Here is a 15,689-nt window from a genome sequence, read left to right as displayed (position 1 = left end):
TGGTGAAACGCTAATCCAATGGCTGACATTTTTCCTAGTATTTTGAGCGGGAGTACTCCCACTCATCTTCTCCCTCTATATAAAGCCTTGAGGGAACCCATTTTCCTCTTTTCTTCACAAATCTTCAAGAGCTTCAGAGAATTCCAGCGCCCCGTCTTACAAAACGCATTAAACTCTTGAGTCTCTATAGCTATTTCCTGTAAGAAGTCTTCAAAAAATCTTTGAAAGTTTCAGTGATTAACATATGTGTTCCCGTAAGTCTTGATTTCTTTATATTATCCTTTTTCTTCTCGGCCTTTCTCCTCGGCATTTCTATTTATTTAGATGGGTAGGTTCAAGCACTTAATAAACTCACCAGTCGATATGGAGGGTTTTATGGCTAAGTACCATATCCCACAGGGGGTGGTTTTAGAATATTTTCCTCTGGATCGAGTACTTACTGATAGAGACGTGGGTCAAGTCATTATTCCCATAATTGCTTTCATAGAGGGAGGAATGACGCTTCCTATGGGTAGGATAACCCGGGACTATTTGATTAACCATAGATTAACCCCTTACTAGTGCGCCCCTAACCTATTTAGGGTCTTGGGCTGTGTATACGCTTTGAATGAGCAGTTGGGCTTAGGGCTCACGTGGCACGATATGGTTCACATGTAGTGCCACAAGCTCACCGGTGCGGGATACTACCTCAAGTCCCGGTTTGAGGTCGTCAGGCTGATATCCTGTCTCCCCAAGTCTAATAAGGGCATAAAGGATGATTACCTAATTGTCTCAGGGGAGTGGAGCGGCGGTCTTCATTATCCAACTCAGGCAGGAGATCCAGGTAGGGTACCTTTAAGATCAGTCCCTTTGGAACGGGATTTAGTCTTTTTAGCTTTATTCTTTTTTCTTTTGACATTTCATCTTCTTTTGGTGATAATTTTTGTCGATCTGACCATGATCTCCTTCTTGGATGTTTCTGCAGATAAAAATCACGTTGCTCCGAGGCTCAGTTTTACTAATGTTCAGGCTTTTAATTATCTTCTAAGGTCAGAGATTTTTCTAAGTGAAGATGGACAGTTGCGGGCCGCTCATCTAATCTTGGACTACAAGCCCCTGTCCCGTATCTTCCTGGATGTAGGCCAAGCAATAAGGGTTGAAAGTTCAAGATTGGCTCGGATTGACGTCTCTAAGCCAAGATTTTTGGCTCGGAGGGACCTTCCCTCAATTACGTTGCCAATTCCACAGAACCTTCCGCCAGTTGCATTGCCACTTCCACAAATTGTTCCTGAAGTAGCGGCCATACCTGAAGAGGGGATTGCCTCGTCTCGTTTATCGCTAGAGGAGGAGATAGACAAATTCCATTTTGAGGAAGAAACTAATCTGAGGGCTCCTTTAATCAACATTTTAGATGCCGAGGGTGAATTAGATAGGAATTCTGGTGTTCATACTCCAATTCTAGTGATCGCCTGCCCAGACAGTTCCTACGAAGAAGAGGAAGACAGTATGGCGCTGAACAAGGGTAATAAGAGTTTAAGAGAGCTCATGGCTTCCAGGGGAAAAGAGTCAACATCAAAAGGAGCCCCTAAGTCCCAAGTTCCCTCCAATCTTCCCCCTCCTCCTCCCTAGATCCTCACTGACCTCAGCCTAAAGCCTAATCCTGACTTGAAGAAGAAAAGACCACTCGAGATGCTTGAGGAAGGCGAGGTGGGTCCTCGAAAGGGAACGAAACAACAAAAAGTGGTCCTTGATACTCGGGACAGGAGATCCCAGTCTGTGGACAGTCGAGAAGAACAAAATAGGGCTGATGTGCACATGACACAACACACATGGAGTCCTCGGCTAGAAGTGGATGGGGCTCCCATTCCTTGGAATGCCTCGGTCCGGGAATTTCAAAGGGGTTGAGTGGGATATATAGCTGAAGCCCTGGAGTAGCCTCTACTCCTTCCCAAGGATATGGATGCTTACAGGCGCTTTACACAGAATGACCTCTTCCTGTCCTTGAAGAGGGACCTTGCTATGGTAAACAATCTATCCATTTATGAACTTAGATGCTAAATCATACTTTTGTTTTTAACTCATATTATTTTTTGTGGTCTTTGGGCAGATTACTCAACAAGTTTTTGTGGCCGAGGAGTGCTACCGTGGCGCTCGTAAATAGGCCGATGTTGAGGCCCTCACTCGTGTCGATGTTGAGAAATCATTAGGGGATGCTAGGCAAGAGCAAATTGAGCTGTTCGAGAAACTTAAAGTGGGGGACCAAGCTCGTTCAAGTGCTGAGACTGGCTTGAAAACCGCTGAAAGGCAGGCTGAGGATTAGTGCCAAAAATTGCACTTAACCGAAATAGATCTGGCCACACAAAGGCAGTTGGTCATAGATCTTAAGGTTGAGTTGCAGAAAGCCAAGGAAGAAGCTCAACTAGCCAGGGAAGCAGCCAAGGTTGAAAAGAAGGCTTCTTACCAACTTGGTGTGGAGAAGACGCAAGTAAGGCTTGTCAAGGAGCTTTTAGAGGTGTGTAGGGACTATTGCAACATGACATGGGATAGGGCCTTGACTGTTGCAGGAGTCACTGTCGACTCTGTTTGGAGGCTGCTTGAAAGTGTCTATTACCATTCGGAGATCCGTGAAGTCTCGGCTACTACCTCCTCTCCTCATGCCCCGCCCCAGAATCTTCCGAACAGCTTTTGGCTATACTAGATGCCCTCCCTCTTCTTGAAATTTCAAAAGGATCCAGCCAAGCTAGTGACCAAGGCCAGGGGGCTGAAGGGGAGAAAGGCAAAGCAAAGACAAGGGGAAAAAGCCTTCTGCCAAGGCCAAAGATGCAGCTAAGGTGAAGGAAGTAGAGGCCGAGACTCAGGAAGTTGACCCCAAGGCCAAGGATGCTCCTACTTCTCAGCCAAGCCAGAAGGAAGATCCTCCTACTAAAGCTTAGCCCTTAGGATTCCTTTTCTAATTCCTTTTATAGTAATTTAAGTTTTTTTTTATTTAAAAAATGACATTATGTCAATGCGTTCAATGTACTTTCTTTATCACTTAATGAGAATGTTCTTCATTTCATCCTTTATTCTTTTGCTTTATGTAATTTGAATTTTATTATTTTTATACATAGTATTGAATTGCTATTACTGTGCCTTTAATAAAAGCCAACAATTATGCGTTGCTTAATAATATAAGTAATTTGATTAAGTGCCAGGAGAAAATTTGTGAATTAAGTGTGTTTCTTGTGAATTGTATCTTATGTAATGAAGATTGATATTAATAGACTTATATCATGTGAAAGAATATAAAAGAGGCAGACAATCTGTATATTGCTCATCACTTATGTAAATAAACATAAGTTTAAATTTGCCTTGGATATGTTTTAACCTTAGGTTCTGTTTAAACACTTATGTACATGCCTTTGAGTATTAATTTCACCCAAATATATGGTCCGAGAGACCTAACATATCTTAGGATCTGTTTAATATTTGAACAGATGTTAGAAGTAGTTAATTTCCCTTAAGCCTATGGTCCGAGGAGCCATGTAGGATTTATGTTCTGTTTAATACTTGGACGGATGTCAAAAGTAATTACTTTCCCCTAAGCTTGTGGTTCGAGGAGCCATACAGGAGTTAGGTTCTGTTTAATACTTGAACATATGTCAAAAGTAATTAATTTCCCCTAAGCCTGTGGTCTGAGGAGCTATGCAGGATTTAGGTTTTGTTTAATACTTGAACAGATTGAGTAACATAAAGCACAATTTTTTACAGAACAAGAGAATTTATTGATAAAGGAAATTTTCATTAGTAATAATACCTTTTCAGGTTGTTTACATTCCAAGGGTGCGGTATTACACGTTTATCTAAGTCTTCAAGGAAATAGGCCCTTATACCAGCTACAGAGGTGATGTGATATGGTTTTTCCTAATTGGGTCCTATCTTTCCCCATGCTGGGTTCTTTGCAGTGCTCAGAACTTTCCTCAATGCCAAGTCAGCAAGCACTAGTGGCCTTAGCTTTACCTTGGCATCATAACCTTGCTTGAGTTTGTGTTGGTAGTATGCCAATTGGACCATTGCACTTTCTCTTCTTTCTTCGATAAGATCCAAGCTCCTTTCTAGCAAGTCATTGTTACTACTTGGACTGAACGAGCTCGTCTTTAGTGTTGGGAAGCCTATCTCTAAGGGAATAACAGCCTCGGCTCCATAAGTCATTGAAAAGGGGATTTCCCCTATTGATTTGCGAGGCGTGGTTCGATACGTCCACAAGACATGTGGCAGTTCTTCCACCCATTTTCTTTTCGCATCATCTAACCTTTTCTTGAGTCCACTAACTATGACCTTATTAATAGCCTCGGCTTGTCCATTTCCCTGAGGATAAGCCGGAGTAGAATATCTGTTCGTAATTCCCAATTTACAACAATTTCACTTGAAGGACTTACTGTCAAACTAAAGACCATTATCCTAGATGAGGGAATGAGGGACCCCAAACCGAGTAATAATGTTTTTCCAAATAAACTTCTTTGCATCCACATTTTTGATATTTGCTAAAAGTTTAGCTTCAACCCATTTAGTGAAATAGTCAGCGCCGACTAGCAAATACCTCTTATTCTCTATTGCTTTGAGGAAATGGCCAACTATATCTAAGCCCCACTGAGCAAAAGGCTAGGGGCTAGACAAGGGGTTCAGAACTCCTCTTGGCTAGTGTATGTTTGATGTAAATCTTTAACACTGATCACACTTCTTAACATACTCTTGTGCTTCTTTCTGCATATTTGGCCACCAATAGCCCTGAATGATGGCTCTATGAGACAAAGATCTGCCTCCTGTGTGGCTTCCACAAATTCCTTCATGCAGCTCCTCAAGGAGTAGTTCTGTCACTTCGAGGTAAACACAGGGTAGATATGGCCAAAAAAAAGAGCGCTTGTACAATTTTTGGTCCTCGGATAGCCAAAAACGAGGCGCTTTTCTTCTTATCTTTTCAGCCTCTGATTTATCTTCCGGCAAGATGTCTTCTCTTAGATATAGTACTACGGAATCCATCTAACTGGGCCCTACCCTGATTTGGTGAATATGAACCGCTAGTCCCTTAACCTCCGTGAGTTTACACAAGTATTCTATAAGGATAACCCGAGGTAGGCTCTGTGCCGAGGAAGTTATCAACGTGGCTAGGGAATCGACATGTGTGTATCCACTCCTGAGGATGTGCAAAAGAATGAAGGATTCAAATCCTGATTGCAGATGTCTAATTTGACTTAAATATCCTTGCATCCTCTCATCTCTTACTTCTAGTTCACTTTTCACCTGGCCGACGACCAACCTTGAGTCTGAGAACATCTTAACTGCCTTTTCTCCCATTCTTTGAACCATGGACATTCCCTCCTGCAAGGCTTCATATTCAACTTCATTATTCGTGGTTGAGAAGCCCAATCTTAATGACTTTTCTATGGTGAGCTTCTCGGGCGAGATCAGAATTAGCCCCATTCCAGAGCCCCTTTGATTTGTCCCACTATCAACGTATACCTTCCAGAATAAAGGTTCTTGTAGGGAGATTGTGTCAACCGATTTTTCATCCATGTTCTGTGTTGTTGATGTTTCTTCTATTGGGGGTTTAGTGAACTTGGCCATGAGGTCTGCCAGTACCTGACCCTTAACAGAGGTACGAGGTATGTATTTGACATCAAAAGCCCCTAGAACTGTGCCCCACTTTGCAATCCTCCTCGTGTAATCAGCACTTCGAAGTATGGTTTTGAGTGAAAGTTGAGTTAGGATGATGACTATATGTGCTTGGAAGTAATAGGGAAGCTTTCTTGTACCATGTACTACTGCTAGGATGGCGTTCTCCAACGGTAGATAGCGAATCTCGGCCTCATGCAGTGATTTGCTTACATAATAGACTGACCGTTGTACTCCATTGTCAACCTGTATCAATACCAAACTCACACCGTGAGGGGCCACCGCAATATAAGAAAACAAGACTTCATCCATCCTAGGATTGGACATGATAGGTGGTCGAGATAGGTATTCCTTAAGTTGCTGAAATGCCAAAGCACACTCTTCAGTCCATTTAAATCCCTTCCATTTATTCATCAATAGGAAGAAAGGTCTGCATCTATCTGTGGATCGAGAAATAAACCAGTTTAAAGCAGCAGTCATTCCGGTTAGTTTTTCAACTTCTTTGGGATTCCAAGGTGGTTGTAAATTGTTTATTGCCTTAACTTGGTCTGGATTAACTTCAATTCCCTGGTGGGTTACCATATAGCCTAGGAATTTTCCTGATCCCACACCAAAAGAAAATTTGGAGGCATTGAGGCGTAACTTGTGTTCTCTTAGTATTTCAAAAATATTTATGAGGTCTCCTACATGCTCGGACACTACCTTACTCTTTACTACCATGTCGTCTATATAGACTTCAATATTCTTGCCCGATTTAGGTTCAAACATTTTAGTCATCATCCTTTGATAGGTGGATCCTGCATTTTTCAAGCAGAAGGGCATTACCTTGTAGTGGTAGTTTCCAGTGGGAGTAACAAAAACTGTCTTTTCCTGGTCCTCTAGTGCTAGCGGTATTTGATGGTATCCTTAAAAAACATTTAAAAAGCTCATTCGAGAATGGCCTATGGTAACATCTACCAGTTGGTCTATCCAAGGCATAGGAAAGGGATCTTTCGAACAAGCCCTGTTTAAATCCGTGAAATCCACACACACTCACCATTTTCCGTTCTTTTTCCTTACTACCACAGTATTGGCTAGCCATTCAGGATAGAAAACCTCTTTGATAGCCCCTGCCTGCTTAAGCTTTGTCACCTCGTCTTTGACAGCATCAGAATGTTCTCTGGACGAGCATTGAGGAGGTTGTTTTTTGGGGGTAACAGATGGATTGACATTCAAATGGTGACAAATAAAACTTGGAACCACCCCCAGGGCTTCATAAGCATTCCACGCGAATACATCTACATTTTTTCTCAGGAATTCAATTAGCTTTTGTCTCTCTTGGGGAGGTAGCTGGGAGCTGACCTAAAAGAACTTCTCCGGATCATTACCAACAACAACTTTTTCTAGATCCTCGCACTTTGCTTCCTCGGTTAATCCATTATCGGGCAATATCGGAGTTCTTGATTGTTATAAGTTTCTTTCAGCAGAGGTCGAGGACTCCGCATTGGGCCTATGTAAGATGGCAGTCACCATGCACTGCCTAGCCATGGATTGATTCCTTACAATCTCTTTAACTTGGCCGTTGGACGGATATTTCACCTTTTGGTAAAGGGTAGAAGAAACGGCTTCTAAGGCATGAAGCCAAGGCCTGGCCACAATAGCCGTATAAGGTGAATAAGTATCCACCACAATGAAGTCCACTTCCACTACATCCAAACCGGTCTATATGGGTAGTCTAATCTGACCTCTTAGAGTAACTGTCTTCCCCTCGAAACTTACTAGTGGGGAATTGTACATTGCTAAGTCCTCAGGTTTCAAATTCAGCCCCTTGTATAGGTCGGGGTACATTATCTCAACAGCACTTCCCTGATCTACCAACACTTTTCTCACATCGTACCCCCCTATCCTGAGTGTGACCACCAAAACATCGTTATGGGGTTGGATAGTTCCAATCTTATCATCGGCCGAGAAGCCTAGGATTAAGGGGACCTCTATTCTGGCTCTTTTTGGTTCTGAATTGATGTCTTTGGTTGATAGCCGAGCCACAGACATTACTCTGGAGGGATAGGAACCAATCCTATCGGGGGCAGCGAAGATGACATTGATCGTTCTCAAAGGAGGTCTTGAAGAAGAATCTCTCCGTGAATCTAAACCTATCTGCCCCACTTGGCCACTAGAATGGTGCAGCAGTTGCTTTAATTTTCCTTCTCAAACCAGCTGGTCCAAATGATCCCACAGATTCCTGCAGTCTTATGTAGTGTGCCCCTAATCCTGATGATATTGGCAATAAAGGCTTTGATTGCATCTCAAGGGGTTTTCGGCTATCTTGTTTGGCCATTTGTAGAATGACTCGTTCTTAATCTTCTTTAGAACCTGATGCACCTGTTCTTAATGGTCTGGGTGTTGGTAAACCCTGATTGTCCAACAAAATCTCTCTAGGGCCGGTTGTTATTGAATCGGTCCAACCTGAAATCCCTCCTCTCTTGAGGGATAACCTTAGCCTTTCCTTTATCCAGTTGTTGATCTTCCTCAACCATTTTAAACTTGTCAATACGGTCCATAAGCTGGCGCAGGCTAGTGACTTGTTTTCCTGTTAAGGACTTCCTTAAACCATGCTCGGCTGGGAGGCCATTCTTGAAGGTACTGAAGGCAACATCCTCAAAGTTACCCTCTATCTCATTGTACATCTCCCAATACATGTCTAAGTATGTTTTCAGGATCTCCCATTCTCGCATGGACAAAGACAGTAGGGAGTCTAAGGGCGAGGGACCCTGGTACATGTGATCAAATGGGAGCCAAACACCTGAGTGAGCTCCTTGAAGGAATTTATTGAACCTGTCCTCAAGCCATTAAACCATCTCATTGCCACGGGTCCCAAACTGGATGGGAACACTTTGCACATCAAGGCTCCGTCCTTAGAATAGACAACCATTTTCTGATTGAAATGACTCACATGCTCCATCGGGTCTGTTCGCCCATTATAGATAGTGAATGTTGGCTGATGGAAACGCCGAGGAGGAGCTACCCTTCCGAACCTACGTGTGAATGGCGACTTGGCAATCTGGTTCAAAGCTTTTCTCATCGCATCATTTCTCAATCCTTTGTGAATGGGGCTTTTGCATCGGCGTTCTCTATGATGCTCTTCTTCATATGAGAAGGATTCGCTAGGGGGAGTCCTTGATCTACGTCGATAACCGTTATCCTTCTCATCGTCACTGAGGGGAGGAATCAGATGGGGTGGGAGATCATTTTCGTTGTGCATAGCGTAACTTCTTCTTAAGTTGGTCGATTTCCCTTTACATGGCTTTATTGTGTTGTTCTTGAGAGACGTGACTCCAAACTCAAGAGTGACTTTTGCTTATGTGCGTAACGTGCATGATGCCTTCCTGATCTCTCCTATGCTCAAGGTTGGTGAAAGGATTTTCACGTTGAGATGCTATGGATTCTGCCTGATGTGAGCCTGAATTTGCCATCGTTGATCGTTGTTTTCACTATCACACAAGTTCTTCCCACAAACGGTGCCAATTGTAGAGTCCCGATTTGTGGCCCAAACCCAAAGTATATGGGATCTCGGCCCAATGAGCCCAATACAATAAATTTGTAGAGAATGGGTCAAAAAATTAGGCCCTAATGAGTTGAACAACGGCTAATATGGAATTAAGTGTCAATCAAGCACAAATAAGAGGTATTTATATCAATAGACTTTCTGTCCAAGGAGGCCACAATTACATGGATTGATCACAGTTGGATACAGAGACAATTTAGATTGCTACAGTGTTCTCTTTCTATTTTTCTAATCCTCTCTCCATGAAGAGTCTTTCACCTTATATATCCTCCTTTGGACCATCTTCATCTTACAACTGTTGATCATCCAAACCTTTACTTGAGTACCTGTCCCATCAGACACTCCCTCTGGTTTTCTGTGAGTTGTGGTAGCCAAGGTAGTACTATTCAGAGGTCCTCTCCACATAAATGCAGCAAAAAAAGTAGCTGCAGTGCATTTAATGCGGTAATGATAGCTTTCCCTTAGATATTTTCGGTTTCCTTCTTTCTCGTATGTTCATGAAGTATGTCTCTATCATTGGAGCTTCTTGGACGATTACGCTAACAGATGGAGTACATACATCATATCCGAGGAGGAATTCCTCCTCGGACAACCTTTTACTTGTTCTTCATCTTTGAGACTTTAATTGGGAACACTTAACAACTACTTGCTCCTCCTCGGACCTATCAATGTCTTCGGACAAGGCCCAAGGCCCAATATACTATTTTGAGTCCTTATCCCTACAATCAAAACTTATATAGTTTTTTGACTATTAAATATTTTCAAACACAAATTTACACTTAGCTCAATATACTTCACGTACTTTTTTTTTGAAAAATGTCATCCAATAATGTAACATTACATTATTTATAAATTGCAAATGTAAAGCCAACCAATATATTGATTATCAAATACTTTCTATAAAATAGATGTATATGTGACATGTCAATTCCTATCAGATTATATACCAACCCAAACCCAATAAAATGGCACATTTATTCATGACCAATCTGCGGTTAGATCCTATCAAAAAAAAATCTCTATCCTTTTATAGAAAAATTGTGTACATGTCTTGAAGATGATACTTATAAATTGTGTCTATCCTTTTTGTTTCTTTTTACAATTTGTACGATTATGATAAAAAATTGAATATTCAACAAACAAATATAAAATAATGTTAATGTTAATGCATAGATTGAACACCACAATGGTCATGATTTGCATTAACTAAAAAAAAAAAACCCACCATGTAAATAGAATAAATTGTTCTTGCAAATGCAAAATGCTTTCATCAATAAAATGCTAATTAGTTCTTTTATTTATTTTCTTAAAATTCCCATGACCTATATACAAATTTTGGAGATCTTAATTTGTATTTTTATTTGACCTATATGCAAAGTTCATTAATATGCAATAATTGATACAATTGTTTAGTTTCCTTACAATGAGAGACTAATTTGCCCACCAAGAAAAGGCTAAAAAGAAAAAAAAGAGATTGACAAAGGAAAAAAAAAAGTATTTTCTAAAGAAAGTAATGCAAATAAACAGGACTTCTAACTCATGCTAGAATACTTTTTTATTTCTTAAATCTGTGTTTTGATGCTAAGTTGCTTACAATTTTGATTAAAATGCTAATTAGTTCTTTTATTTATTTTCTTAAAATTCCCATAACCTATATGCAAATTTTGGAGATCTTAATTTGTATTTTTATTTGATCTATATGCAAAGTTCATTAACATGCAATTATAGATACAATTGTTTAGTTTCCTTACAGTGAGAGACTAATTTGCCCACCAAGAAAAGGCTAAAAAGAAAAGAAAAAAAAAAGAGAGAGATTGACAAAGGGAAAAAAAAAAATATATATATATATATATATATATATTCTAAAGAAAGTAATGCTGAAAACTAAAGCAACATTAAAGACAATGGAAAAACTATTTGCAAAGACAATGGCAATCTTTGTATTTTTACTGGCTCAAAGCCAAAATCCAAATTCAATTTTACATACAACTTCAATTAAATTGTAAATCAGCCTTACTACACAAATCCACTTTTTCCTTTAATGTATCTTGTTGATCATACACTATTCAATAAACAATATTGCCACATTTATATATCTATGTTCTAGGCATTTAATTTACACAGAAGACTACATCAACCACAATAGCTATCACTGTTGCTCAATGCTATGACAATCTTTTGACTCAAGAATTCTCGTTCTAGAATCGCATCTCTTTTCTTTATACCTGCACGTTAATAGTGAGAAAATTTTTATGTTCCCAAAATCAAAGCTAATCTACAAAAATCTGTAAAACCCAATCAAACACATTTGATTCAAGCATCTCTTCAAAAACTTTGAATGGAATTAAGAAAAAAAGGGGAAAAAACCAAAGTTCATAGTATTGAGACACTAAAGAAAATAATAATATGCCATTATAAAAAAAAAAAAAAAAAAGGAGGAAAAACAAAGTTCATAGTATTGAGATACTGAAGAAAGTAATAATCTACCATTACAAAAAAAAAAAAAAAAAAAAAAAAAAAAAAAAAAAAAAAAAAAAAAACTAACTTCATAAGAAATGGAATTGGTTTATTTTGATCATGTCCTACAGGAACCCGCGTTATACTTTTCATACTTCTCTTTTTGATGATAATACAATTTCCGCCTTTTCAATCTAAAATAATAATAAACAATCAAAATAGAATTGAACTCCAACTGCTGAACCAAATTTGGTTTACCAAATAGAGAAAATCAATCACCCCACTAAACATGTGGCATAGTATTCTTAAATTTCACTTCTAATTTGCAAGTTGTAAAATCTGCACTACTAATTAATGAAATTAAATAAACAAAGAATCAAACCCAAAAGAAAAAAGAGGAATGAATTCACCTTTGTTGTTTCCCATCTCATCTATATATATTTTTATATTCCATGGCCATTGATCCTTATACCCTCACTTTTGCTTAATTCTTCCAACCTAAGTTGTGTATCTGTATAATTGAGTTTGTGCACAAACATTGATAAATCATTGGGTTTGGAAATCTGCACTGGCTGTCATTGTGTTTGATATATTATATATATATATATAATAAAATTTTGATATTGTTAATTTTCATAGATGTTTCTTTACTTTTATTTATTTATTTAACATTTGCTAACTATTCTGTGCATCACACGGGTTAGCAACGCAATGTGGTTTTTCACTTGGATTTATACTCCATAACAAAATATAATAATGAAAGAAATCAGTGAGACATACTCTCTAAAAAAGTGGAGATTGGGAAATGTACAAATAATCTATTTATGCATCAGAAGTCAGAACAGTGACTGACTTGAAGGAAGAGAGAGATTACATGTTACCATAACCTATCACTTCCAAAGCATCTTTAATCAAAGATTAAAATGAAACTATAATTCAAAATAATTCCAGCAATTATCCGTGTCCCAAATTCTAAGTTTCACCACTAATTGTGAGCAGCTTAATCTTAAAATTTCATCTCATCGAAATTAAAAAGAAAAAGATAAAAAGGAAAAGGGAAAATGAGACTCTATTTTATGTGACAAATATATACTTATGAATTTCAAAACAATGTGTAATTCTTATGTGATATAGAAGTAAAAAGGCACGCAAATAGCCCAATTACATTTTCCACCCCAAAAATAAAATAAAAGGAAAAATCAAACTCAAATTCAGCTATCCTCAAAAAATAAAAATCCAAAATCAAAACAAACACTTTAAACTCCAAGCAACCATATCAATTCCCGCTCTGTTTGTAGGAAAAGGAAAAAGAAATATTACTTGAGTTTTACATTTGAGCACTAACAACAATGGTAACCCTGTCCTTAGAAAAAGCATGCAACCTTAGTAAAAATGAACATTACAATTGGCAAACAATTTTAACCACCATTGATAGCTGGACCCATATTAATAAGTAATTGATGATCATAAAGAGGATCTAAAGCGCAACATCAGACTCATAACATCAAGATTACATGAGAAAACACAATTCTCATGCAGTTGCAGATATCTCAATAACATGGCACTACACAGTACTAAACATTACCTCATATTTGTTCAGTCAAAATGGCCTAATGCTTGTCGTGCTGCTTTATCTCTTAAGCTTTATCTTACGTCAGGCTTCCCGGACAACTTCTACATCTGCTTGCCTTCATGCTTCCACTCACCTTAAACTAAAATCAGAATTAAGAAATAATTGACCAAAAATTTAGTTCAAGCCTTTCTTCAAATAGTTTGATGGGAATTGAGAAACCAAGGAAAAAATTGATTTGAAAAAAAAAAAAAATAGATAATAGAAAATCCTTAAGAGAGAGAGGTTGAAGGTACCAGTGAAAGCCAAGATCGTTGGAAGCATAGTCAATCTGTGTTTTCCATCACCAACAACGATAGACACAGAAAATAATTGGGATTATTCAACTGACATGATTATCATTTTTCTTGCTAACCCTTCTTAGGCAACATTCATGTTCTTTTACTTATTTAATCAAAAGTTTCAAAAGCGTGTACTTTTATACACCACTGAACTTTAAGTAACTAACAATAAGTCTAGTAGTGTGGATCCAAATCTGACAAAATATTGTATCAAAGCTAGCAAAAAACAGAGAAATCCACAAATACCGAAAACTGGAATGAAAGACAACACAAACCAGAATTTAAGAAACGGGTATAGGGAAACACACAATCAGTAAAAATAGAAATGCTATAAACTACAAACCAATTTTTTGAATCTAATTTGAACTTCAAATGAGTAATTACAGAAGCATCAGAATGTAACATTTTGATTTTCCTTTTTTCTATGTCTTTAGTACCAACTTTCATGACTCTTCTAAATTTTTTTGGATTGTGTTATTCAATTCCTCTTGCTTTAAAAAACACAACTGTTGGGTCTCAACAACATACCAATGGACCACAAATATTCACTCAGGAATTTGAAAGTAACTCAAAAACATCAAACAAACATATAGTAAAAGACAAATAGTAACAATGAATGCAAATATTAATTACGTTACAATTCAAATAGAGTCATGTGAGTTCAAATGTAAAGAGAATACTTCAATATTTGCATTCATTAAGGATCTTAATTCTAGCAAGAACCAAAGAAATTAAAATTTAACTGTACCTTTTAATTCTCTTATTGCAGAAGTCCCAATGTCTTTATCTGGCACAAGGAAACGGTATTCTGCAACTGGAGGGAGAAACAGAAGAAAAAGAAAAAAAAAATTCAGAAATTAATTTCAGTGGCAAACGAAGAAAAAAAAAAACTGCCAAACAGGAACAAAATTCTAACCAAAAAAACAATAATCAACAAAACAAAACCCAAGAAATTGAAAAAATAAATGGGAACAGAGAACTCTCTCCTTCTCCTTATTTCTCTGTTTTTGCCCTCTCCAAACCTAAATCATATATAACCCCAAATTTCAAAAAATCAAATCAAAACCTAATGTTACCCAAATACCTAAATAAAAATCAATCCAACCAAATTTCTCAAAACTAATTCATATTTCATACCCATACCCAGATCTAAGAAAGAATGAAAAAAAGAAAAACTTACCGGTGGTAGTTCTCTCACTGTCTGTCTCCTTCTCATCTTTGTATTGCAAGGTTTATTTTTTCCTCCTCTATCTCTGGATCGCAAGCATCGGTGTTAAAAAATTGAAAAGGAAGCGAAAAGAAAGTCACGTATTAAAATCTGATTTACTTAGCCCTAATTTTTGAATCCAAATCTAGAACCAAATTGGAAAAATTGAATGCATATAACAAATCTAATTTACCTAAAAAAAATTAGAAAAAGAATAGAACCCATCAGAGGCGTTGCTTGTGGGCAGAGGGGACTTTTTTCGTTCTTGACGCTGAAGTCGATATCATCTTCCTTCTTCTGCTTCTTTCTCTGGTAAAATCAAAATGGCGAATGAACTCCGATCTTAGTGAAAGAAACAGAGTGGCGTTTTGTCAGAAACAGAGAGGCGATCTCTTCTTTCTCCGTGTCCCAGGATCGCCTCTCTCTTTTTCTGTTTCTTTCTCCGTGTCTTCATAGCCTCTCTCTCAATTTCATCGCCTCTCTATTTCTTTGTCTCTCTTTTCTCTCGATCTCTCTTTCTCGTTTCTCCGTGTAGTAATTTTTTTTTTAAGCGTTAGTTTCCTTTTATAGCAAGAGGCTCCAAACAGTATTTTAAGAGCATTAACATTGAAAAATGCTAATGCTATATTTCAGTCCTTTTTAACATTTTATGTCTCAAAATGGGCTGCATCAAAGGATGCTAAACACAGAAATTGTAAAAAATTTTACAATAGTGCTACAGTACAATTCTATCTTTAGAATTGTACTGTAGCACAATTGTAAAAAAAATATATATATATTTTAATCGAATTTCTCTCTCCTCCATAATTTCTGTTATCTTCTCTCTCTTCATTCTCTCTTTTTCATCTGCTCTCTCCGCTCTCTTCATTCTCTCTTTCTCACTTTCCTCTTTCAAACCCAAACCCAAACATCTCTTTCTCATCTGCTGCTGCTGCTACT

General features: G+C 38.0%; 1 long non-coding RNA gene across 2 annotated transcripts; it reads right to left on the bottom strand.

Moving 5' to 3' along the window:
• Positions 1–11,089: 11,089 nt before the first annotated feature.
• LOC115965521 lies at positions 11,090–15,271 on the bottom strand. 2 transcript variants are annotated; one of them, XR_004086076.1, is made up of 6 exons: positions 14,944–15,271; positions 14,724–14,796; positions 14,292–14,357; positions 13,499–13,533; positions 13,218–13,344; positions 11,090–11,400 (listed from the first exon to the last, which is right to left on the bottom strand). It is a non-coding gene; the product is annotated as an uncharacterized LOC115965521 (long non-coding RNA). The 2 variants fall into 2 exon arrangements; XR_004086077.1 differs by having other exon boundaries at positions 13,218–13,338.
• Positions 15,272–15,689: the final 418 nt, after the last annotated feature.

Source organism: Quercus lobata, chromosome 10 (assembly GCF_001633185.2).
Source record: "Quercus lobata isolate SW786 chromosome 10, ValleyOak3.0 Primary Assembly, whole genome shotgun sequence".
NCBI classification, from domain to species: domain Eukaryota; kingdom Viridiplantae; phylum Streptophyta; class Magnoliopsida; order Fagales; family Fagaceae; genus Quercus; species Quercus lobata.
Note: the sequence above shows the minus strand (reverse complement) of the source record. Positions and strands in the feature narration are given on the sequence as shown.